At 42.3% G+C, this 27348-nt stretch overlaps 1 protein-coding gene and 1 non-coding gene across 2 annotated transcripts in view; one reads left to right on the top strand and one right to left on the bottom strand.

Annotated features, from left to right (window-relative positions):
- ARID2 (AT-rich interaction domain 2) overlaps positions 1 to 27348 on the top strand; it is a 206922-nt gene that overhangs the window by 24912 nt on the left and 154662 nt on the right. The gene's annotated exons all lie outside the window — the stretch shown is intronic.
- On the bottom strand, positions 23940 to 24080 carry LOC142007704 (U4 spliceosomal RNA). The gene has a single exon (XR_012643982.1). It is a non-coding gene; the product is annotated as a U4 spliceosomal RNA (small nuclear RNA).

The following is a 27348-nucleotide window of genomic DNA, read 5'->3' as shown; positions in this document are numbered from 1 at the left end:
GGAAGTTCCTTAAGTAGTTGTAATTTCCTTTGGAATTCCAAAGTGGGATCAGCCGAGAGAGGTCTGTAAAATGTGGTGTTGGAGAGTTGTCTGGCTGCCTCCTGTTCATAGTCTGATTATTCATGATGACAACAGCACCCCCTTTGTCAGATGGTTTGATTATAATGTCTGCGTTATTTTTGACACTCTGAACAGCATAGTGTTCAGCATAGTTGAGATTGTCTCTCATTTGGCATGGTTTGTGTGTAATGTCAGTCTGAGCACAGTTGCGGAAGCATTGTATGTAGAAATCCAGGCTTTCACTACAACCATCGGGGGAGTCCACATAGAATTCTTCTTTTTGGATACGTCTACACTAGCCAAAAACTTTGAAATGGCCATTTCAGAGTTTACTAATGAAGCACTGAAATATATATTCAGCGCCTCATCAGTACGTGCGCGGCCGCGGCACTTCGAAATTGATGCAGCTCGTCCAGGTGGGGCAGGGCTCCTTTTTGGAAGGACTCCGACTACTTCAAAGTCCCCTTATTCCTATCTGCTCACAGGAATAAGGGGACTTCGAAGTAGCTGGGGTCTTTTTGGAAGGGAGCCCCGTATGGATGAGCTGTGCCAATTTCGAAGTGCCATGGCTGCCCACGTGCTGATGAGGTGTTGAATATGTATTTCAGTGCTTCATTAGTAACCTTTGAAATGGCCATTTGCATGGCCATTTCAAAGTTTTTGGCTAGTGTAGACACAGCCTTTTTGTTGTTGACCCCCCCGCCCCCGTCACCGTGGGAGCATGGTAAGTAGTGTATTGGGAGATTATTAATAAAGTGCTGTGCTGCATATGCAGCACTTCAAAGTGGTTGTGGGAGAAAATTAGCTTAATGAAGTGTTAAATTTCGAAGTGCTGGCTTGCGTGTAGGTGTAGCTAACCCACCGGTACTTTGAAGTCCCTTTACTCCTCAAAATTTGTTAAGATATGCAGTGTGTTTAATATAACAAGTGGAAGAGAACCATGTTTGCTAAAGTGAGTACTGTTATGAGACATACTGTAATTTACAGATAAGGACCAGATTTAGCCTATTAATCGCATGTTACAATGACACACTCTTTTTGAGGAGTAAAGGGACTTGGAAGTTGCCCAGGCACTCTGAAGTACTGGTGGGTTAGCTGCAGCTACACGCAAGCCGGCACTTTGAAGTTTAACACTTCATAGTGGTCGCAGGAGAGAATTAGCTTAATGAAGTGCTGCATATGCAGCACAGCACTTCATTAATAATCTCCCGGTACCCTACTTACCATGCTGCCATCAAAGTAGGGAGCTAGTGTAGACACAGGTTAAATGATCCAAAAATGTAGGGGTTAATTTATAATTAGAAGAGTAGTTTGTAGAATAAGTCAAAATTAGAAAAGTTTTTCACAATTGTGTAGGTTTGTGGACCATGAGATAACTTGTGCCACCTTTAGCCTTTATACAAAATTGATTTTCTAGGAGAAGACTACTACTAGTAGACTAGTCTGTGCGTATGCCTGTGTGTGTGGCTTCATTTATTTTGTTGTTTTGAGAACTAACTCATGTATGTCTACAGTCCTTCTGATTGTAGTGTCATATCCTAAAAGGATTATAGGCAGTTCACTGGGGCCCACTTGTAGCCCACATACCCTCTGGCTTCTCCCCCCACCTTCCCCACTTGCACATATGTAGCCCCACAATTACTTGCTCCTCCCCCTTCCTCCTGGAGCTGGAATGCCGCAGATCTGCTGTTCATGCCTGTTTCAGCTCTGGGAGGGAGGGATAGGGGCAGGGATGGAGTGCGAATTAGACAATTTCTGTACTTCAAAATTTCTGGGAAGGAGCAGGAGTAGCAGATAAGTACAGAGCTCCAGAGGTGTGGTGTGCAAGAGGCCCATGGGGGAAAGGAGAGGACACAGGTGGAACCCCAGTGGGCCTCTGTGGCCCACTGAGGTGAAGGATGACCGACATGCGCCCCACTTTCCACTGGTGATTGCCCATCACTGTCCTGAAAGCTGGACTGGGCTCCTAATGCAATCAGTTTTTTGGAGCCAGCATTAGATGGCCATCCCACTTCTCTGGCATAATAGCTTTTCTCCCAACTATTCCTGTAGCTCAAATGGTACAAGTCTGTTTATAAGTGTTGAATTTGTTTTTCAGTTTTTCCTCTTAAAATCAGCCTAACAAAGAAGGCGCGCGCGTGCGCGCACACGCGCGCGCACACACACACACGCACACACAACAAAACAAAAACAAATCAACAGCAAAAGAGATGTTGCAAAGTCAAGCACTCCAAGTTTAGGAAATGCCAGATTTATGTTGGCTTATCCAATCTTGCTTCAACTTCTTTGTGCTTGTGCAGGATAGCCTGTTTTTCCCAACAGTACCCCTGACTTTTTCAGTGGGCAGGATGGACATATCAGAGATCAAAAATTAAAGATGCATAGGCAATTGTAAATACATAATTTTTTACTTCAAAGTACTTAACTTTACAACCTATATAATTTTAACAGATTTTTGATTTTATTTTATTTTATATAGTGTTAAAATATACATTTAAGTACAAAGGCAATATACTTCCATCATTTATCCATTTGTTGTGTTCCCAGCAACATATCCGTATCCAGGATTTCCTTTTGCATTGGTGCACAGATTTTGAAAAGTGCATAACAGATAAGTCTGTCTTGCTTTTAAAAAACAAAAATTACATAATAGTACAGGTTGCACCTCCGTAAAACAGCACGCGGATCATGGATGCTCCTGAATCAGAGAGCTTGGGAGTGGAAGGGTAGGCTGATAGCTTCAAAGGGGTGGGCAGCCTGGGACTAGAGCCCTCTGGCAGCTGACGGCAGCAAGGGTCAGGGCCAAAGCCTCACAATGATCAGGAGCTGGAGTTAGAGCCGCAGGAGTCCAGGCTGGGGGGCTGGAGTCGGAGCCCCACAGGAGATGGAGTTGGAGCCCTGGAGAGGCCAGAGCCCCACAGCAGTGGGGGGGGCTGGGCTGAAGCAGCTGCAGCTCCAGGAAGCTCAAGGCCGAGACTGGAGCCCTGCGGCAGCAACCTGGGTCCGGGCTGGACTTGCACTGCAGCCAGAGGGAGCTCAGGGCTGGAGCTCCGCGGCTGCAATTAAGCGGCTGGGACTGGGGTCAGAGCCTTGCAGGAGTCTCGCAGTGGCTGAGCCAGAGCTCTGCTGGGTCTAGGGCCAGAGCCCCAGAGGTATCACAGGGCCCGGAGCCTTGCAGTATGTGGGACCAGAACAGCACAGAGCAGGGGCAATAGTTGGAGTCCCGTGGCAGGAACCAGTATCTGTGCTACCCAGGACACGGCAATGGGCAAGGAGGTGGTGTGGAGACCTGAAGCAGATGCTTGAGGGCTGGTGATAGGGGACCTTCCCTGGTCATTGGGCAAATTCTCTCATCCCTATCGTGCCAGACCAGGGAAATGCAACCGGTAATACTTATATAATATGCAAATATTTGTGCTTTTCACTGTATGTCCAGCATATGATCATACTATCCAAATTTAAGAGCAACTGATGCTACGGTAAAAAGTTTGAAAAAAATAATTTTATATACATCTTTTTTCATTATTATATATTTGCTAGGTTTTGTCTATTCCTGTTGTTTTTATTGGAAGTTACCACCTTTCAGTGGTTATGTTACACTTGGCTGTTGTGGACAGTATTATCATGTGACGTTAAGGACTGAATTAAGATGAGCAATAAGCACTAGGAGTAGCAGATGGAGTCACAAAGAGACAAAGATCATGTTTCAATTACAAGGTACATTTTTGTAGAAAAACAAAAAACCTGAGGTGGGAAGCTTTTATATTCCTTATAGTTCCTGAGTTTTCCATTATCAATTTTTAAACCACAGGACCAAATTTATATTTGGTGCTTACTGGTACCACTATACTCATTGGGGCTGGGGCTGTCTTTTTGTTCTGTTTGTACAGCACCTATCACAATGAAATCCTAGTTAATGATTAATCTAGTTAATCCTAGATGATACATTGACAATCCATTGATTTCCATGGAGTTATACCCAATGGTGTCTATGTTAAATTTGCTCCTTTGTTTCAAAGATTTTGGGTGTAGTTATTATGATGATTTTAAATGTTTCCTTTAACAAGAAATTATCATAGAATTTTTTGTTCATTTAATCATTTTAGTAAATTAAATTTTGAGATGAAGTAAAGCAACTTTTCCTTCAACATTGATCAAATGAAAGCAAATGGTATTTGGAGATAAGGAAATAGGAAGGAAGATATGTGTAGACGGGCTCGAACTAGAAAATGTAAAGAAGTTCACATGTATGGGGAGCAACATGACATATGATCTTTAAGAAGGAAATAGCAACTAGAATAGCAGAAGCAAGAGTGAGTTTGAAGACGATGGATAAGATCCGGAAAAGCAAAATGATGAGCTTAGGAACAAAGCTGAGCATCTTGCAAGTGTGTATTCAGCAGCATGTTGCATGGATGTGAGATATGGGGGAGAATCAAAGAGTCACAGAGAAGGATATTGGTGTTCAAGAGGAGTTGTTATAGAAAGATCCTGAGAATAGGATGGATGCAGAAGGTCACCAACAAGGAATTAGATAGAAAGATACAGCCGAAAGAGAATCTACTGCAGAAGGTTATACAATGGAAGTTACAGCTCCAGTGTAGGCATAGGTGCAGACTGAATGAGGAATGAAAAGTCAAGCACCTAGTATTCAGTATAATGGATGCTTTAAATAGGAGTGGAATACCCCACAGAGAATGGGTAGATTGGTGAGGAGCTAGTTTAGAGACACTAAGCCACTCTACTCTGGACAGGGAAAGATGTAAGGACGTAATGAGGAAGGCATCAGATGCCAGTGGGCGCTGAGCCCATGTTTGTTGATGTTGATGATGATGATGATGAGTGTTTTCTTTAGGTGTTTGTCTTCATAGAATAGTTTCAGAAGTACTGTTAGGTTTGCTGTTGTGATATGTGAAAATGAATGTTACCTAACAAGCCATGTTATTTTCTGCATTGGGGTCAAATGATAAAGTTAGCTAAACTAAAGTTTAGGGATGGTGCTTGTGTGCACAAAGTGTTAGTTCAGGATGCAACCACCATAATTATGTTGATTTAAATTAGGTTGATTTAAAATGTCCACTTTGCTTGTAATGAATCCTGATGGAAAATGCCTGTAAATTAATTTTCCCTTGTCATACCTGATTCTAATCTCACACAAGTGCACTTTCCATTGTTTTCAAAGGGAATTGCATGCTTGTGTCTGTAGGTAGAATTGGACAAATCCAAATATCTACTCTGATCAGTGAAAGAAGTGGGGTTGTCATATCATTCATGTTTGTATGGAATGGAGTGATTACTCTGGTTTCACTGAATTGTTCTTGGTATAGGACTCAGAAGTGGAATGACAAAAGTGGCTTTTGAACCATTTTTTATGCTATTCCAATCCTATGGCTAGTCCACAGTGTAAGATACAGTATTTGAACAGCTTGCAACCTCTGTGACCAGTGATAATCAATTTTTAACATTGGCAGAAGTATGGTTATTCAAAGAGCTATCATTTCCCAGTGATATCTTATGAATTCAGTTTATGCAGGTGAGGAGAAATAAGGAAATTCTGCTGTCTTAAAATGGTCTTAAAATGACCATTTATTTATTGTGATTTATTAAGTATCTGTCCTAAGTTCTAAATTTCCATTGCTTTAAAATATCTGATATATAGAGCCCTGTGCACATTTGTATCTGCATCACATTCATAGCTGCAAAAATGAGCCATGGATGTCTGTATCTATATCCACAGATGCCAATTTGTAGGGCTCTACTTAGATGAATGGTAAAAATCCTTGATTTCTGGACTATCCGTTCAATAACTTAACAATTAGCTGCTAGAACAATAGCTATACTGTTACTCACCCTATAGACCAACACCTACGTGAAGCATCTCCCCATAATTAACTTTGCAGTTTTGCAGTGTGCCTGGAAAGTTGACAAATTTGGACTGAAAATTTAACCCACTTAAAGTTGACCTCAGTAGCGCAAATATGAAATATACAAATTAGCGAACGACATTTTTCTCTCAGAAAAGATACAGAAATGGAAAATAAATGGAAGGGTACACTAAACTCTGGAGCCCACAACTCTAGAGCATACAGACTTTGAAAAATATGCCTCTGGGTCACAACAGAAAATTCTCCAAATCTTCTGGGTCCTGTCAGTTCTCACACAATTGGGATGAGACAAATTGAATACTTATATTTAGGTTCTGTAAGAAACAGTGCTGACAGTATCAATAACTACAGGTTAAACCTCTATAGTCTGGAACGCTCTCATCTAGCAACATCTGTAATCTGGCATGATTTTCGGCAATCACTTATCATGGGTGTGATCACATTTCCTGTGATCACATAAAGTTTGTTTACAGCCACCAGTCCTGGCTTTCAGTGTTCTGTGCTCGTGTTTACCTGTAATTTACCATGAAATTTCTTCTAAGAGCCCAGTAAGCATTGGAAGTTATTGACAATTCTGCTAGACAATATTGACCTTCCATGGTCCAGCAAAGTCTCTTGTTCAGCACTGGTTAGGTCCAGAGAGTGCCATACTAGAGAGGTTCAGCCTTGTAGTATTGTTCCTTCTGACTCAGTTAGAGCAGTCCTCTGAAGTTTCCCTCTGTTTTTGTAGCAGTGATGCTCATATTCGTATCCATCATTTAAACTTTAACTAATTTAATTTCACAGTTTCTAGAGGATTACTAACTTTGTGAATGCCTTATATGCTTGCAGTTGCAGTATCGACCAAATCAAGAGATGTCAAAGATTTACTCACATGTACATACCTAACGCACAAAATAACGCACTAAGCATTATTTCCATCTGCTGTGACATGTATAAAAGAAACAGAGCATATCCCAACTGTGTCACCAGCCTCATGAATATTATGCACAAGGTTCCTAAGACTATTTTTATTAGGTATTGTCTTCCCTCACTCAGGTTTGTCTTTTACATGAAGGTCACACAGGCTTTTCTGGTTTAGTTTTGGTTGTTTTGTTTTTATTTCTGTGTGTAGGGGTTTTTTTGACCCAGGAATGTCTTTGTTTTCCCCTTTGGCAGTCAATACAGTGTTCATTTTTGAAGGTTTGCTGAACCATTAGGATTGCCAGACGTCCAGTTTTCTATGGAAATGCCTGGTCAAAAAGGGACTGTGGTGGCTTCAATTGGCACTGCCAACCAGGCCAATAAAAGTCCAGTTGGTGGTGCCGCAGAGGGCCCTCCCTATCTGTGCAGCAGAAGGAGTGCTCCTACCTGTCCTTGTTCTGACTGGCTCCTGGAAGCAGCCACCAGGTCTCTGTGACCCAAGGCACAGGGAGGCTTAGTGCACTGCCCCACCTGTGGTCCGACAGCCGCCACAGGTCCTGGGGCAAGGTGGGAGGGGGGCTTGGCTCCATGTCCTGAAAGGGACAGGGCCAAGGGCAGAAGGGGTAGGGCCTACCTCCACTCAGACCTCAGTGTGCCCAAACTCCTCATCCCCGTGGGGCAGGAATCTTTTGGTTTTGTGGGATTAGAAAGCTGGCAACCCCGTGAACTATACGTTTGTGGACTGGTGCTTTTGTCTTTTCCCACTAGTATTTTAGATTGTACTTTTGTGTCTTGTTTGGTTTTGTTACACCCTTCTTTGATTGTTGCATATATGCCACATCCTACATATCAAACTCCATAAAATAATCATTTGTTTGATCAGGTATTTAAGGAAATAGATGTTATATCTAAGAACATAAGAACATAAGAACATAAGAATGGCCATACTGGGTCAGACCAAAGGTCCATCAAGCCCAGCATCCCATCTGCCGACGGTGGCCAATGCCAGGCGCCCCAGAGAAGGAGAACAGAAGACAAGTGATTTATCTCCTGCCATCCATCTCCTGCCCTTGTTATGAAGGCTAGGGCACCATACTTTATCCCTGGCTAATAGCCATTTATGGACCTGACCTGCAAAAATTTATCAAGCTCTTTTTTAAACCCTAATAGAGTCCTGGCCTTCACAGCCGCCTCGGGCAAGGAGTTCCACAGGTTGACTGTGCGCTGTGTGAAGAAAAATTTCCTTTTATTAGTTTTGAACCCACTACCCATCAATTTCATTTGGTGTCCCCTAGTTCTTGTATTATGGGAAAAGGTAAATAATTTTTCTATATTCACTTTCTCCACACCATTCATGATTTTATATACCTCTATCATATCGCCCCTCAATCGCCTCTTTTCCAAACTGAAAAGTCCCAGTCTCTCTAGCCTCTCCCCATATGGGACCCTTTCCAAGCCCCTAATCATCTTAGTCGCCCTTTTCTGAACCTTTTCTAATGCCAATATATCTTTTTTGAGGTGAGGAGACCACATCTGCACGCAGTACTCGAGATGTGGGCGTACCATAGTTTTATATAGGGGAAGTATGATATCTTTTGTCTTATTATCGATCCCTTTTTTAATAATTCCTAACATCCTATTTGCCTTACTAACTGCCGCTGCACACTGCGTGGATGTCTTCAGAGAACTATCCACTATAACTCCAAGATCCCTTTCCTGATCTGTCGTAGCTAAATTTGACCCCATCATGTAGTACGTGTAATTTGGGTTATTTTTTCCAACATGCATTACCTTACACTTACCCACATTAAATTTCATTTGCCATTTTGCTGCCCAATCACTCAGTTTGCTGAGATCTTTTTGTAGTTCTTCACAATCCCTTTTGGTTTTGACTGTCCTGAACAACTTGGTGTCATCTGCAAACTTTGCCACCTCACTGCTTACCTCATTTTCCAGATCATTGATGAACAAGTTGAACAGGATCGGTCCCAGGACTGAGCCCTGGGGAACACCACTAGTTACCCCCCTCCATTGTGAAAATTTACCATTTATTCCCACCCTTTGTTTTCTGTCTTTTAACCAATTCCCGATCCATGAAAGGACCTTTCCTCCTATCCCATGACCACCTAATTTACATAAAAGCCTTTGGTGTGGGACCGTGTCAAAGGCTTTCTGGAAATCTAGGTATATTATGTCCACTGGGTGCCCCTTGTCCGCATGTTTATTAACCCCTTCAAAGAATTCTAATAGATTAGACAGACACGACTTCCCTCTGCAGAAACCATGCTGACTTTTGCCCAACAATTCGTGCTCTTCTATGTGCCTTGCAATTTTACTCTTTACTAGTGTTTCTACTAATTTGCCTGGTACTGATGTTAAACTTATCGGTCTATAATTGCCAGGATCTCCTCTAGAGCCTTTTTTAAATATTGGTGTTATATTGGCCGTCTTCCAGTCATTTGGTACCAAAGTGGATTTAAAGGATAGGTTACAAACCACTGTTAATAACTCCGCAATTTCACATTTGAGTTCTTTCAGAACCCTTGGGTGAATGCCATCTGGTCCTGGGGACTTGTTACTATTCAGCTTATCAATTAATTCCAAAACCTCCTCTAATGTCACTTCAATCTGAGTGAGTTCCTCAGATTTGTCGCCTAAAAAGGCTGGCTCAGATTTAGGAACCTCTGTAACATCTTCAGCCGTGAAGACTGAAGCAAAGAAATCATTTAATCGCTCCGCAATGGCACTGTCTTCCTTGATCGCTCCTTTTATATCTTTATCATCCAAGGGCCCCACTGCTTTTTTAGCAGGCTTCCTGCTTCTAATGTATTTAAAAAACATTTTACTATTGTTTTTTGAATTTTTGGCTAGCTGTTCCTCAAACTCTTTTTTGGCTTTTCTTACTACATTATGACAGTTAATTTGGGAGTGTTTATGTTCCTTTCTATTTTCCTCACTAGGATTTGACTTCCACTTTTTAAAAGCTGCCCTTTTCTCTCTCACTGCCTTTTTAACATGGCTGTTTAGCCATGGTGGTTCTTTGTTAGGTCTCTTACTGTGTTTTTTTATTTGGGGTATACATTTAAGTTGGGCCTCTAGTATGGTGTCTTTAAACAGTTTCCATGCAGCTTCCAGGGATTTTAGTTTAATTACTCTACCTTTTAGTTTCTGTTTAACTAGCTTCCTCATTTTAGTGTAATTCCCCTTTTTGAAATTAAATGCCAGAGTGTTTGACCGCTGCGGTGTTCTTCCCAACACAGGAATATTAAAAGTTATTATATTGTGGTCACTATTTCCAAGCGGTCCAGTAACAGTTACCTCTTGGACCAGATCCTGCGTTCCAGTCAAGACTAGATCGAGAATCGACTCTCCCCTTGTGGGTTCCTGTACTAGCTGCTCCAAGAAGCAGTCATTTAAGGCATCAAGAAATTTAATCTCTGAATCCCGTCCTGAGGTGACATGCACCCAATCAATATGGGGATAATTGAAATCTCCTATTATTACTGTGTTTTTTATTTTGATAGCCTCTCTAATCTCCCTCATCATTTCAGCATCACTATCACTGTCCTGGTTAGGTGGTCGGTAATATATTCCTAATGCCATATTCATATTAGAGGAATGAATTGTTATCCATAATGATTCTATGGAACATTTTGATTCCTTTAGGATTTTTACTTCATTTGATTCTATATTATCCTTCACATATAGTACCACTCCGCCACCCGCACGACCTGTTCTGTCTTTCCGATATAATTTATATCCCGGTATGATAGTGTCCCACTGATTGTCCTCATTCCACCATGTTTCTGAGATGCCTATTATGTCAACTTCCTCCTTTGATATGAGGTACTCCAGTTCACCCATCTTATTAGACAGACTCCTAGCATTAGTGTAAAAGCATGTTAGAAAACTACCACTATTTATATGTCCGCCTTTCACAGACGTGGTGGATTTTTTTATGCACGATTGTTTCACATCTGATCTTGCCCATATATTATTTCCCACGTTCCCTATCTGACTAACTTCTAGGGAATCCCTGTCTATGGAGCCTCGTGTAAGAGAAGTCTCCGTCCGATCCAGGTGCTCCCCCGCACCAATCGGCTTTCCCCCACCTCTTAGTTTAAAAACTGCTCTATGTCCTTTTTAATGTTTAATGCCAGCAGTCTGGATCCACCTTGATTTAGGTGGAGCCCATCCTTCCTGTATAGGCTCCCCCTACCCCAAAAGTGTCCCCAGTTCCTAATAAATCTAAACCCCTCTTCCCTACACCATCGTCTCATCCACGCATTGAGACTCTGAAGTTCTGCCTGTCTATCTGGCCCTGCGCGTGGAACTGGAAGCATTTCAGAGAATGCCACCAAAGATGTTCTGGATTTCAGTCTCCTTCCTAGTAACCTAAATTTGGCCTCCAGAACATCTCTTCTACCCTTCCCTATGTCATTGGTACCAACATGTACCACGACGACCGGCTCCTCCCCAGCACTGCCCATAAGTCTGTCTAGATGCCTCGAGAGATCCGCAACCTTCGCACCAGGCAGGCAAGTCACCATACGGTTCTCCCGGTCATCACAAACCCAACTATCTATATTTCTAATGATGGAATCCCCCACTACTAAAACCTGCTTCTTCCTAACAGCTGGCGCTCCCTCCCCCGGAGAAGTATCCTCGGCACGAGAGGATACAACATCACCCTCTGGAAGGAGGGTCCCAACTACGGGATGGTTTCCCTCTGCTCCCCTTGACTGCTCTCCTTCCCTGAGCCTTTCATCCTCCGTAACAGCCTCAGGACTGTCAGATTGGAGGTGGGACAGCCCTACTATGTCCCGGAAAGTCTCATCCACAAACACCTCTGCCTTCCTTAGCTCCTCCAGTTCAGCCACCCTGGCCTCCAAAGCACGCACTCGGTCTCTGAGGGCCAGGAGCTCCTTGCATCGAGCGCACACATACGCCACCCGCCCACAGGGTAGGTAGTCATACATACTGCACTCGACACAATAAACAGGATAGCCCCCACTCTGCTGCTGGGCTTCTGCCTCCATTTCCTACTCTAGTTATATACGAGGGTTAATTAAATGTTTCAGATAGAGGTTGTTATAAAGGATTTAGTTTAAGGGCAACAGAAGTAAGTCACTGGCTCCCTCCAAGCTCCCCCTCTCAACTCCCCTCTCCAAACTCCCTCCTGTTAGCACGCACCCTGTTTGCCAGCACCCGGTCGCAAAGCTCCCTGGTCGCTTACTAGCAGGGTTTAAGTGCTCAGCCTCCCTGATAGCTCCTCCCTCTGCCTACAGCTCAGCCAATCAGCACACGGTGTTTCAATTCAAACCTAATCAGCTTCCAACTGCCTGCCTGCCTGCCTGCCTGAGCACACGGCCTTTCAAACAAACAAACAAACACACACTCAGCTCAGCACTCCAAACAAACAAACTCCAAACTCCAAACAAACACACAAGCCCAAAACCTCCAAATATAAGCAGCCACTTACCCCAAGGTGCTTTAGTTTGCTCCTTCCTTCCTTCTCCTCCTCCAGGAGAGCCTCTCCAAACTCCCTCCTGTTAGCACGCACCCTGTTTGCCAGCACCCGGTCGCAATGCCACATTACTATGTGTTCTTCTTCTTAGCCACATGAACTTCTGGCTGGCACTCATATTGGATAGCTTAGTGCTAGTTCCAATTTATCAAGCACATTTTTTCATGTGTTATTTCATCCAGATGCCTGTATGTTCTTACGTAATCACAGAAAGAGTATTTGGCATCTTACTGGACATGACATCAAATTACCCTGGACTCTTTTAGTGACCTCTGGAAGTAAGTCACTTCTCTGGCTTAGATATTTACCTTTTTTTTGGTTTTGGGTTTTATTTATTTATTTATTTATTTATTTGGCAAAACATTTTAAATTGATGGTTGAAAAGTACTGCATGTGAATAAAGAACTATTTGTCAATTATGATGATTCAGTGAGAGAACTGTCTACACATGATCAGAATGTGTACTGTCCCTCTCCTAAGTAATTTTTGTTTCACTAATTGCTGCTATAACTCCCATACCTTCTGGGCTCAGGAGATAGGATGTTACCAAATCTATTGCAGTCAGGTGCTCTTAGGTTCTGAAATCTATTTTTGTCTTGAGCTTTCAGTTTGTTTAATGTGATGGTAGAGGGGAATAGTTAGATTGCTGGACCATCTATGTTGCAGATGATAATGTAGAAGGGAACAATTATCTTAATTCATAGGTAATGATGTTGGTTGGTGGTAGAACCTTACAGAGCACTTCATACTGTGTATTCTTATTCATAAGCTATGTTTTTTTTGGCATGGTGGAGGCATAAAAAAGTGAATTGTCAAACAACATGGCTGGCTTATCAGCAGGTCAGCAAAATTTGGCGCATGGTCCATCAGGGTAAGCTGCTGGTGCACTGGGATGTTTTGTTTACCTGGAGCATTGGCAGGCATGGAGCCCCTTAGCTGCCATTTTTTGCCTATCCATCTGGGGTGGGGTATGTATGTGTGTCATCTTATAAATGAACAGGCTAATGAATAAGTATATGTAGTAAAGAGAGCCCTGTTAAGTCCACGGATATCTGGTTATATCCATGGGTATTCACATCTGTGGATGTGTATATCTGCAGATTATTTTTGCAGATATGGATTCCAATTTTATATTCACTCAGGGTTCTATTCATAGACAGGTGAAACAGCATGTCAGAGATTGACTACATGAAGAAAAACATTTCGTAGCAAGACAGATTTAGAGAGTTCACTGCCTGTTAATTCTGACCATGCATAGTGAGTTTTTGTGAAGAAATCTGAGAAGATTTTGTTTTTCTCCAAAGTAGTAAACAGATTACAGTTATCCTTGTGTGGTTCATTTCAGAAATCAAGTCAATGGGAAACTAGCACTATTTCATGTATTATGAACATTTCCTATTTATACAATCCTTCCATATTTTTCTCAGCGAAAGAGAAAGCAAAGGTTTGAAATTCTGCTGCATGCCCTCATGAACTTTTTCCCTGGAATATATTTTGCTTTATAACATGTAGTCACTGTCCTGAGCCAGTATTGGGAGGCACTGTTCTGTTAGTACTTCCTGCCTTTGAGATTGGACATAAAATTGAAGTCCTTCCCCTTGGTGTACATGATTCCATCGTGTTTTTTTGTGGGCTAGATGCTGTGGCCACTGCATTCAGTTCTACTGATTCCTTCCCCCCACCGGAAGTTGGATTAGGATTCATAAGAATAAATTTTATAAACCTGATGTGCTGGCCAAATTCCAGCTCTGGTTCTTTCTGTGTAACTTTCCCTTGTTTTAGATGGTTAAGTTATTCATTTTCTGTCCGAAACTGGTGGATGCATTTGAATATTTAGGGGAATAATCTGCATACAATAAACCAAAGACCATTTTTAAAACTTTCTGGAATCTTTCAAGATGCTAGATACTAGAGAACTGTTACCTTGTTGTTGTTACTACTATCACTGTACAGTACATATTGCTGTCTTTATGTATTTGCTTTATTTTGGTGCAGGGAGAACTCAGAGGAAATCAGGGTCCCAATTCACTAGTTACTGCACAAACATATAATCCTGCCCCAAAGAGCTCACATTTTAAATAGGTAAGATGGACAAAGAATGAGAAGAGAAACTGATTATGTGATGTATCTGCAGTCATGCTGTAAGCCAGTAGCACAGCCAGGAATACAACAGTTGTCTCCAAAGTCTCAGTTCAGTATCTTGTGTGTTGGAACAAGGTCCCTTTCTAGCCTCTTGGACGCTTGTGTAGATTTGTAATGCAAGATACTAATTTATGATACTAAACTGATTTAAAGTCATGTAAGTTGTTACAACAGTTGAAGGTTAACATACCCCTTTAGATAATGCTTGTACATTCATATAGTTGGAAAATCGTCATCATTTGAAAAATATTAAAAAGTATAGTTAAATCCTTTTATCGAATCTGTACACATTCTCAGCTCCTATGTGGATAATTGCAACTTTGTACTTCATTTGATAAGTACAACTAACACAGTGAGCATCTGTAGTGAAGTATTTTCACTTATCCTATAGCATGTGTTTTCTAGACTAGTTTTATTTTAATGTGTATCAAAGTAAATAATCTTTTATTGACTTGCGAATGGACTAACTTTGATTTTTTTAAACTATACATTAATTATGAATCAGCAAAGAACAAAAAAGAATGAACAAATGTAAAGTGCATTTTCAAAAACTTGCTCTGATAACTCTAACAGCTGACTGTACTTCACTTAGCTTTCCCCTTCTGTCCTCCAAGAGCTTAATTTTTCCCAGGTCTAAGCCCCAGCGCCATTAGGTTTGGCAGTTGATAGCCCCAGAATATGTGGGATTGCTGCATCAGTTATTAATGTAAACAGTTGCTTAAGCTTCCACCATTGCTTTCATTACAAATTAACAACTGTGTCCATTCTAAGAACCCCAAAACGAACAAACAAAAAGTATTTCCAAAATGGGAAGAAAGGTGAACAAAGGCAAGTGTCAGAGGAGTAGCCAGGTTAGTCTGTGGCTGCGTCTACACTACAAGATAAATTCAAATTTATTAATATCAGATTTGTAATTCTGGAATTTATAAATTCGAATTTGCCCATCCTCACCTCCCCATGTACTCATCACAAACTTGACTTATTGCCGCCACACTCAGTTGGCAAACACTGACTGTTTCAGTAGTGCATTGTGGGAACCTATCTCACAGTTTCCTCATCCCTGTATCATTCTGGGTATGGTCGGTGGTCTTTGAGATCATCTTCCCACACTGCACTTTCCTCATTCCCCTTCTGTGGTAAGCAAACATCCATTTTTCCCTTTGCAAGAAGGAAAAGTAGGGCATCCACAGATATGCCATAACAGCTACAGAAGAGAGACATTTCTGTAAGCTTAATTCTCAGCTGGCCATCCACTGAGTGTCGCCCCTCCCATCATTGGATCTGATCCCTGAAAATAATACAGGGACCTGAACTGTATTCTCAAAGTTAGAAGAAAGAGGATAGAAAAGTCTAGGAAAAAGGATTTTTGACTTTCCCCTTCATGACGCAGATAGTGAAAACGGGTGATGGCAGTGAAATCTCATACACTGAACTTATAATGGAAACAGGAATCTCAACTAGCCCCTTCCCCGTTTGAGGACATGAAGACAGATTGGAAATGTTAGCAAAAAGATTTTTATAACTGAAGCATCAAACCTTTAGGTATCTGCAATGGACAGCAAGCTTCTGAAAATATTTTTGGGGGTGTGAGGGATACTGTCTTCTGTGGCTGCAGAGCTCCTTGGAATGTTGAAGTAGCTAAAGTAGTGCCCCCGCCCCCGACTATCTTAGCCACCGGGGAGACTCCCCCAACAGTGGCAGCAAGTGCCTGAGTATCTTATGTGCCGGGAGAGACTTCCCCCCCACCCAGCGGCTGCAAGCCCCAGTGGTCACAAGCTAGGGGCGTGGGGGCGGACTTAATGGGGGGGCCAGTTGAAGTGGTCTCCTCCCCCCCCAACTATCCCCCAGGCAGCTGCAAGCCTCCGAATCATAGTTGCTGGGGGGGGAGGTCCCCCCCCCATCGGCAGCAAAGCTCTGAATATCTTTTCTGCCCTTGGAGCCCTAAACATGCACAAGCTAGGACATAGTGCTGCCTGGCAGCATGGTCAGCACCGAATGTCAGACACATCCTTTTATTGTGTCGGGGGCTACCCACATGATGTGGCTGAGTGCAGAAAAGACCCCGACTGAGTGGCTCCTGTGGGGGAGGGAAGGGGGCTTGTGCACAAATGTGAACTGCTGAGAAGTTTCTCGGCGTCTTATGCAAGCACGACCCCACAACAACCTTGTAGCCATGTGGTGCAATGGGCAGTGGCTGGCGCCGGGCAGTGTAGAAAAACATAACAAGTGTAGAGACAGAACCACAAACTCCCTGCAGGAGCTATTTGTAATGGGTAGATGCGCTCACAGCGCTAATTGCAAACAAAGACATTTCTCATGCTCTCATACAAACATGAGCCCACAGCCACAGGCTACCTGGTCCTGATTTGAAATTCATGGTCTTCCTGTTACCTAATTCCTGCGCACCTGGAGAGCAGCAGCCAGAGCAGAGCAGTAGGGGCATTGTGGGTTACACGTGGGACACCTCTGGAGGCTAATAAATTCAATTTTAAGATGTGGCGCTTCCACACTGGCCTCTAATTGAACTTTTGAATTTGAGCTTGAGACTATACCCGTCAAAAAATGGCGATATTGTAATCACGGTGTTAGTGCTCCCAAAATCGAGCTAATGGTATTTAAAGTGAAGACAGTCACGTGGTAATATTGAGCTAACTGGCTTAAATTCAAATTTATCTCCTAATTTAGACGCAGCTTGTATCTTCAAAAACAAGAAGAAGTCCTGTTGTATCTTGTAGACTAACAGATATTTTGGAGTATCAGCTTTTGTGGTCAAAGACCTGCTTTGTCAGATGCATGAGTGGGGGGTTCCAGAGGAGGGTCTTTGACCATGTCAACTCTGGCCTTCCTATTGACTGGGACTCCCTCCTTTTCATGAGCTATAAATTTCGACCTTCCTGTAGAACCCCCACTCATGCATATGACAAAGTGGGTCTTGGCTCACAAAAGCTTATGTTCCAAAATATCTGTTAGCATATAAGGTGCTAAAGGACGACTTCTTGTTTATGAACAAAGGCAGTGTTTTTTGTAAAGTCACAAACCACTGAGAATAGGTGCTTGGAATGAAAGTATCATTTTAGTTACAACTATGAATTCCTCTAAATGATAACTCCTCTTGTTTTTCATGAACTTCTGCTTATTTTATTTCCTCCTCAGTATTTTCACTGATTTCTAGAGCATAACTGAGCAGCTATGCTATTGTGCACTTCTTTGCACCTGCCTGCTTACTGGCTGTGTTCATGCACCTGTTGGTATGCAAACAAAAGAAAAAAATGCAGTAAAGTTCTGCAGCCTGTCTGCCTTTATTTCAATCAAAATACAACAAAAAGACAAAAGAAAATTCAGGTTTGGCAAAAATGTTATGTACCAATAAATGGGTCATTTATGTCTTATCTAAAGTATTTTAGATTACAGGTGGTTGCAAAGTTTTATCTGTGTAATTTAGTTGGTTCACACATCTGAAATCATGAAAGAGCTGTGAATTGTGAGCATACGTCATTCCTTTTGGGACCCAAAGTAGGAAAATCTTACAACAGGGAGCCAAATATTCAAGGAACACTGAATTTTTTGCTTTCATGAACACCTGTGCATTGTTTTTTATTTTCCTTATAATTTGTGTGTTTCTGAAAAGTGATATAAGCAGCATTTGGTTACCTTACTCAGTGTGCCTATGCTGGCAAAAAATCAACAGATTCCTAATGTACTGCGTTTAAGAACTAATGAAGACATAATTATATCCCTGAGCAGGAAGTGGGAATTATGCTTTGTGGGGGACTAGACTCGGAGAGAGAGAGTGTGTGTATTGTGAAATAAGTAAGAAAACTGGTACTTTCTGTCAAAACTCTGGCATTTTATATTGGTTGCAAACTGAGAAACCACTTCTCTTGCAGTAATGGGTGCAGTACAGTGGTTAATAATGAGCAGTGGGAACTTGCGTTTCATTTCAAGTTTATATATTGCTACATCTGTCACATTTCTTAAATTTTTTTTCTCCCTTTCATTTTATATAGCTATTCATTTTTTTCACCTCCAGCTTGAAATTAATATGTTCATTTGGAATTCCCTTGAAGATTATAAGAACTCTGAAGTTGATAATTGAGAGCAGGGCTGTAAGATTGTATATGTGAAAATAGTCATAGATGTAGAAAGATATTCTGAGACTGTATTTTTCACTTGCCTGTGTTTTACTTTTGTGTTTGAAAATGTGCATTAAAACTATGAGGGAGACAACGTGGGTGAGTAACATCTTTTGCTCCAGGAAAAGATATTCCCTCACCCACCTTTTGTGTATCTTATCTTGAGATCAACATGGCTGCAATGGAATTATTGCAGTTATTTTAATTATAATAAAAAAGTAATTTAACTCTCATTCTAACTTAAATAATCATCACTTAGTTTGTATTTCCTTTAAAAATATCCACCTTCATGGAAAAAAGGTACTGGAATACAAGTATGTGAACTGATAGTTCATAGTTAACAGAATTAAAACAATACTAGGCTGTACATTATGATTATTTGATTTTATGTTTTCCCTCAGACATCATTCTTATATGCATCACTGGGGATGGTCACATAAGTTCTAATCATTGCTTGTGTCTGTGTCATCTTGATCATATTATAACGTGACCTTGAAAGTGTTGTTGAAAGCACCAAAAACACAAAGTTCATCTCATCCCTAGAACCAGCCATCTGCTATCACATGTGTATTCCACCATTCGCTGTTCACTGAGGACAGCATTAACACTTGCAGAGGCACTGCATAGTCTCTTTGTAACCATGTACATTCTCAAAATAAGTGTGAGTGGTATTTAAGTGAAGTGCACCTTTAGAGCCTGTTGCGTTGGCTTTCCCCTCTGATTGTGAGGTCCAGTCTCAAAATTTTGCTTTAGTTTTTCTCTGCTAATGAAAAAAGAAGAAAATCACATCTTGTCCAGAGGCTACAGTAAATCAAACAGTTTCAAGTACAGTAGTCCTTTGAGATACTATACCTTGAATTTTGCATTAGTCAGGGAGGGCTTGGGGGGATGGGTTGAGTTCCTGGGAGGGGGCAGAGGGGTTTATGCCTGTGGTGGGTAAGGTTGCAGGGGGGGTGGGAGGGTGCAGCTGAGCTGGGGCATGCAGGAGGTTGGACCCCCAGGCAGCAGGGGGTTGGGGTGGGGGTTGAGCCTGGCCAGGGGGTTGGAGCCAGGGCTGCAGGGTTGGTGGGTAGAGGGGTTGGAGCTGGAGGCCTGCATGTTCTGGGAGTGGGAGCCCCAGGCACAGGTTGAAGCCAGAGCCCTGAGTGCCAGGGGTTGTGAGCTGGGGCCACGGGGAGTTAGGTGGGGTTGAACAGGGTGAACTGGGTTAGCTGGGGTGTAGAGCCTCATGCGCCCTCAACAGCTGACAGTCTGAGCCCTGCGCGCACACGGACTGGTGGTTGGGAGCGCAGTGGGAGGTGGGGGGGTGAGCTGGGCGGAAGGGGGATTGAATGGGGTGAACTGGGGGGGGGTTGAGCTGACGGGGGGATTAGAGCTCCTGTGTACGCCGGAGATGGCTGACAGCTGGAGCTCCATGCGCGAGGGCCAGAGGGGTGTGTGGGAGATGAGGCTGTGGGGGGAGGGGTTGAGCCGGGGGGTGCACCACGGCAGAGTGGTTGACTGGGGGAGTGGAGCCTCATACATACTGAGCTGGAGCCGCGCAGGGGTTGGGGGCCCGGGCATGGGAGTGGAGGGGAGACCCCAAGTGTGCGGCTTGACATCCCTCTAGAGGAGGTGAGCTCAGGCCATGGGGCTGGGGGAGTTGGAGGAGTTTGAGCCGGGAGGGGGTTTAACAGGGGTGAACCAGTGTGGCTGTCTGTGCCTAACTGCCTGTCTCTGCTAGATGGGCTAAAAGCCTCCCACCTACCTTCTCAGAGTGGTGCCCAGTGGCACCCTGAGAAGGCAGGGGGAAGGGTCTCTTAGCTTGCCTAGCTGCCCGCAGCTGCGGGAAGCTAGGCAGGTTGCGAGCCCAACAGCTTGACATTGTGCGAAACTTGCCTTAAAGCTGCATAAAGTGAGGGATTACTGTATGAATCGGGGGTAAGTTGCGTAAGAGTGGGATCACGTACTCTGGATTTGTGTACTCTGAGGTCTTACTGTAGACAGCTTTGAATTTAGTGCACATCTTTTTAAAACTTTTGGCCAAGGTGTGTTGCCCACTGGGGGTAGAGGACTGGAAGACAGGAAGTTGGTGGGATGCAATGTGACAGAATCTGTGAGAACCTTAATTGTGGGTTGGAGTCTGGTGGGGCACAGGGCAGGAGGTAGCAGTATGTGTGAATGTGGGCTGGGGTTCGGGGCAGGGAGTAGGAATGATGGAGTGCAGGAATCAGAGTAAGAGGCTGGGCCTTTTGAGAGATGCTGGAGTCAGGGCTGGGGAATGTGAGGTGGAGTTCAGGGCAAGGGGCTGGAGATGGTGCCAGGACTCAGGTAAGGGGATGGGGTGTGTGGGAAGAGTGCAGAGGGGCAAAGGCACCCATTAGAGATGGTGGGGGGGCTGCAGGCTCCCTGTCCAGTTCCTTCTGATGTTGCTTGTTGCTTGCTCTTCCCCTTCTGGTACTGTCAGGGAGCCAAAGGACAGCTCACAGCATGGGTCGCTCACTCTTCTGCCTCCTCCCTGCACTGGCTGGGCACGAGACGAATGCAGGGATGCTGTGAGCTTTCCTGTTTCTTGCTGACAGTGATGGACGGGGAACAGCAAGCATCATGCAGTGTGGGGAGGAGCAGAGGGGAGGCTTCAGCCTTCCTAAAAGGGTGCCAGGTGGGGAGAAGTTGGGCCTGAGGACAGCTCACGCAATTAGCTGTTCCAGTGGGAGCTGTGGGAAGCAGTGGTCACCATGTCCTGAAGTCCATACCACTTTCTGTAACTCCTATTGGCCAGGAACAATTAATTGTGACCAGTGGAAATTGGGAGAATTAGCTTAATGAAGTGCTGCATATGTAGCGCAGCACAGCACTTTCTTAATAATCTCTGACACCCTAGTTACCATGCTCCCTTCGACATAGGGAGCTAGTGTAGACATACCTTATATGTATAAAAATAGTGTTGATGGGCATAAAGGGAGCAATATGATATAGTCCACCTTACACTTACTGTTGAGGTCATTATTACTGATGGCCTAAGAGAAAAGGAAGTTGCTGCAGAGCAGGCAGAAAACAGAGAAACTGCTAGGCATCCAGTATGCTTTTAGCATCTGCTTCTGCACCAATCAGTACCCCAGAAAACTCGCAGCTGTACTGTGCCTCACAGGCATGCACCTGGGAGGAAATGATGTGCTATGGGTGGGTAAGGCGGACTGAGGGGGTTAACTTAGGGAGGAGAAAGAAGGAGGTGAGACCTCTATTTTCAAAAAAATTCACTTCTCTACTGGCACTGAAGTACTGCGTACTTCATTTTCTGATTCAAAACTAGACCAATACATAAGTAACCTATCCTTCTTGTAATATTCAGCATTCTTTCTTTAATTTATGATGTAATGCCAGATGTAAAACCCACAATATTATACTACAGTATTTCTGTTAAAAATGCTTGACAGTTATATGTGTTTTACTTAAATTGGTTTTCTTCTTGCACTAGTGCAACCAAGCAATACAGACTTGTTGCTTTTATATTGTGACTTGTAGTTTGACCACAGCTTTCTTGTTGTGGGTTACTGTCTCAAAAGTAGTCATGCCAAAATGTGTTACAGTAGCGCTAATCATAGCTCAGTAATTCAGGCTGAGTTGAGTTTTGCACTTAAAGTAGGGATTCAGCCTCTTTATGATGTATGTAGTATGTAACATTTTCTATAATATTACGGAACTGAACTCTGAGTACAGAATTCATTTTTGGAGACTTTACAAATAACTTGGTGCATTTTAACTCAGTGAAGAACTGGATGTTTGCAAAATTTGCATGATGTGCCAGTGTCATTTTTGGAGGGCAGTGGGAGGAGAGGGGAGGCTTTCTGAATTAACTTAATAGTAGAATAACGGACTCTTCAGAGTTTCCATGTGGCTAAAACTCATTGAAATCTTGTACATAAATTACATATGAAAAAACTGGGATGTAGTTGAACTAAACTATTAAGTTTTATATATTATGATTATGATTTATATAGATAAGGTTAGAGCAACAGCTAAGGTCATGTAGATGGGGCAAATGTGACATCAGAAGTATTTCAGAGAATTAATTACCCTTATTCTACAGCTAATTAGCATCTGTAATTCCTTGCGTTGTACTGTTATACAAAGTTGTTATACTCGTTTATTAAGAACTCTCAGTGGTAGATTATTTGACCCAGCTGTCTCTTTTTCTAAAGATTCACTGTCTGAATTGTAGCCCAGGCATCTGTAGTTGAAACAAGGAATGGCAAGCTGGTTAGTTAACCGGTCAGCTTCAGGTGACCAGCTGATTGCTTATTATTGAACCATCATGAAATATTCTACATTTTGATTGCATCATGATGCCTGTTTTAAAGAATTTAATTTCATTGCCTTTTTTATATTTTGTGGTTTTGGTTTTTGTATTTTCGGAGTTAAAATAATTTAGATAAGTAATTTGGGTTTTTATTTCAAATTAGGTATGAGTATCTAAGACCAAGAGATGATAGTCTTTTTTATTGTTATTGTCGTTACTGTTCTTATAAATTAGTATTTTTTAAATATTTGACGGTGTTTGGTCGTTTGACCAGTTTCTGATGGGTTAGTCAAACGGCCAGTCTTAAAGACTCCTTCTGCCATTTCTGTATTAACAGCTTTGCACCCAGGCAGTGCTGCTGGGAGACATGATACACAACTTGCTGGGGGAACAAGTAAGTGCAGAGACACTAGGATGTCAGGAACTTGAAACATTCCCCATTAGAGCTGAGTGCGAAAGAGAGACAGCAATAAAAACATAATGGGCATTAAAATTCAGTTTAATCTGGGACCTAAAATACTTCAATTGTAATAGCATTTATGTAAACTCTTTCATATCCGGCAGCCCTGGGACCTGGAGGATGCCAGATAATCAAATATTCTGGACAATACAGATGTATACCTAGCAGTGTATAACGCTAAAGAAAAACAAAGTTTAGATTTTTAAGAAACAAAAATGTATATAGAGTACTTTATTTACCAACAGGAGCAGTATTGTACACTGTAAAATTATACTGTATTTATGTGTATTTACTTTCATTATCCTGTACTTATGGAAAACATAACTAAAATGTACTTATGGTTAAAATGCCAGTTATTTGAGGTTCCGGATAATAGAATGCCGGATATTAAAGAGTTTACAGGACATTGACTGGCATAACCGAAGGATAGAGATACAGTTGTATGGGTAAGTTATCTGATCATTTTCATACCTTAATGTGCTTGAATTTCCTTTAATTATAATCTTAATTCTGAAGTTCCTTCTTTAATTACAGCATTTATGTAACATCTTTTACCTTTAAATTCCTGATATTTGGTTCTGAACTTACCTTCATTCTAATTTAGCTTTTTGTCTTGGAAAAAATTTTCAGTTAGTAATAATCATGCCTTGGATTAATCTCATTGGTTATGATACTGCCACTGCGCAAAGCAGTGTTAACTTTGCACCATATGGTTAATTAGGCAAATATTATTTCATCTGTTTTGCACATGGGGAACTAGAGGCAATATAGGTGATTCTGTTACCCTTTCTCATGCTGAGTAATAGTATAGTAGTCCCTCGGGATATGCGAGGGTTGTGTTCTGCTCAACCCTAGTGTATCCCAAATTTCGGGTAAGTCACAGGGAAGTTTGGGGGGCGGGGGTCGGGGCCGAGGGGTTAAGCTTGGGGTGGGTTAGGGCTGCGGGGGGGTGAGAGGGTGGAGTTGAGCTGGGGCATGTGGTTGAAGCGGGGTCTGTGGGAGTGGTGGGCAGGAGCCTGAGCCCTGTGTGTTGCGCCAGGGGCTGGAGCCTGAGCCCCGTGCAGGCTGTAGTGCACCAGGGGCTAGGAGCCCCATACACGTGTTGGGGCTGAGGTGGGGGTACTGATCTTGGGGGGGAGGAAAAGGGGGTTTTAGCCCCCCTAACTGCCTTTGTGGGCAAAGGACCCACTTCATCAGATGCATATAGTGGGGATTCCAGAGGCAGCTCTTAAATATACAGGCTCATGAAAAGAAGGGAGCACCAATCAAGAGGAAGGCCAGAGCTGACCAGGTCAATTCAGTCATGGAGTATGTGGCCCTCTTCTAGCAGCTGATTGTAGAGGTGTGAACACTTAGAGAGGAGAAACTGCTTTAGTAGTTGGCCAGCCATTCCCAGTCTTTGTTTAATTCTTGATTGATGGTGTCAAATTTGCAAATGAATTGTAGCTTTGCAGTTTTTTTGGAGTCTGTTTTTGAAGTTATTTTGTTGCAGGATGGCTACTTTTAAATCTGCTTATGAGTGTCCAGGGAGATTCAAGTGTTCTCCTACAGGCTTTTGTATGTTCCATTCCTGATATCTGATTTATGTCCATTTATTCTTTTATGTAGAGACTGTCCAGTTTGGTCAATGTATATGGCAGAGGGGCATTGCTGGCACATGATGGCATATATTACATTAGTAGATGTGCAGTTGAATGAGCCCCTAACGATGTGGTTGATTTAGTTAGGTCCTGTGATTGTGTTGCTGGTGTAGATATGTGGGCAGAGTTGGCATCGAGTTTTGTTGTAGGGATTGGTCCCTGAGTTAAGAGTTACTGTGGTGTGGTGTGTTTTGCTGGAAGAGCTACAGTTTGAATAGAAAGCACAACTTACTCCTTCGATGTAAAGTAATTTAAATGTTTCTGGCCTTGTCTTCTGTGCAGAAAAGAACCAGCATTGATTACAGCACACTTAAATACATGTATGTATTCACTGTATTTTCTTTCACTCAATAAGAAATAGATGCATCTGGATCTAATATTTCTGAGAGTGAATTTTTGGAGTTGTAATTATAGTAAAAATATTTTGAGCTTAAGCAGCTTCACAGAGTACAGAAAAATAGTTCATGTTCCAAATGCTGTAACATGTTTGCAAGTATCGATGCTTAATGAAAGCAATGTGCATTCATTGGGAATAGATTATTCTAGGGAAAAATTCTCAAGACCTGTTTCTCTTTTTGAAAGTGCTGTTTTATATTCCTCAGAAAATCAATACCATAGTTTTGAAGTCTATATCTGTATAGTGCATATGTGGGGTTTTAGTTGAAAATAATTTTGTGTTATCAAAATGTACAAAAGTACTTTTTATGCTCTGCTAATTGTGAAAACTATGTGATTTCAGATATTGGGTGATAGTTATAGCTCATCAAATAATTCTTTAAAAAACCCTGTTAAATACAACAGTATCAGAGGATGCACACCATGTTATTTTCCACAACTGATTGCACAGTCATTGTCATTACATATCTGCAGCATTTTACGGAAAAAAGTTTACTTACATTATGATCAGACCAGTGCTTAACACTTGTGACTCTTGATTCAACTTCCAATCCTCTAGTTTAAACAGGAGGCTGGATACGTAGGAGAAATGTTACATTAATGGGAAGGAGACTGCTGGTGATAGCTAGGTTTACATTGTACTTGGGTAGCATGGACTAATATGAGGTCTTAACTAAATCTGGGAAATTATGTAACTAACACAGCGATACACAGACTGTCCAAAAAGTTCTTGGACTGCACTGGAGACAACTTTTTTTATTTCAGAAGGTTGAAAAGCCTACCGGGGGGAGCCTGTCCTAGGTTTGATTTTAGCAAATAGGGAGGAACTGATTGAGAATCTGAAAGTGGAAGACAGCTTGTATGAAAGTGATCATGAAATCATAGAGTTCAAAATTTTAAGGAAGGGTAGAAGGGAGAACAGCAAAATAGAGCCAATGGATTTCAGGAAGGTGGATTTTGGTAAAGTCGAAGAGCTGATAGGTAGGGTCCCATGGGAAGCAAGACAGGGGAAAAACAACGGAGGAGAGTTGGCAGTTTTTCAAAGGGACATTATTAAGGACCCAAAAACAAGCTATTCCTCTGTGTAGGAAAGACAGAAAATATGGCAAAAGACCACCTTGGCTTAACCAGGAGATCTTAAGTGATCTCAAAATAAAAAAGGAATAATAAAAAATGGAAACTAGGACAAATTACAAAGGATGAATATAGGCACACAACACAGGAATGCCAGGGCAAAATTAGAAAGGCAAAGGCACAAAATGAGCTCAGATTAGCTCCAGGCATAAAGGGAAACAAGAAGACTTTATAAATACATTAAAAGTAAGAGGAAGACCAAGGATAGGGCAGGCCCATTGCTCAGTGAGGAGGGAGAAACAGTAACGGGAAACTTGGAAATGGCGGAGATGCTTAATGACTTCTTTGTTTTAGTCTTCACTGAGAAGTCTGAAGAAGGAATGCCTAACAGTGAACGCTAGTGGGAAAGGGGTAGGTTCAGAAGATAGAATAATAAAAGAACAAATTAAAAATCACTTAGGGAAGTTAGATGGTTGCAAGTCACCAGGGCCTGATGAAATGCATCCTAGAATACTCAAGGAGCTGATGGAGGAGGTATCTGAGCCGTTAGCTATCATCGTTGGAAAAGCATGGGAGACAGGAGAGATTCCAGAAGACTGGAAAAAGGCAAATATAGTGCCCGTCTATAAAAAGGGGAATAAAAACAACACAGGAAACTACAGACCGGTCAGTTTAACTTGTGTGCCACAAAAGATAATGGAACAAGTAATTAAGGAAATCATCTGCAAACACTTGCAATGTGATAAGGTGATAGGGAACAGCCAGCATGGATTTGCAAAGAACAAATCATGTCAAACCAATCTGATCGCTTTCTTTGATAGGATAAGGAGCCTTGTGGATAAGGGAGAA

This window comes from Carettochelys insculpta, chromosome 1 (assembly GCF_033958435.1).
Source record: "Carettochelys insculpta isolate YL-2023 chromosome 1, ASM3395843v1, whole genome shotgun sequence".
Classification (NCBI taxonomy): Eukaryota; Metazoa; Chordata; order Testudines; family Carettochelyidae; genus Carettochelys; species Carettochelys insculpta.
Note: the sequence above shows the minus strand (reverse complement) of the source record. Positions and strands in the feature narration are given on the sequence as shown.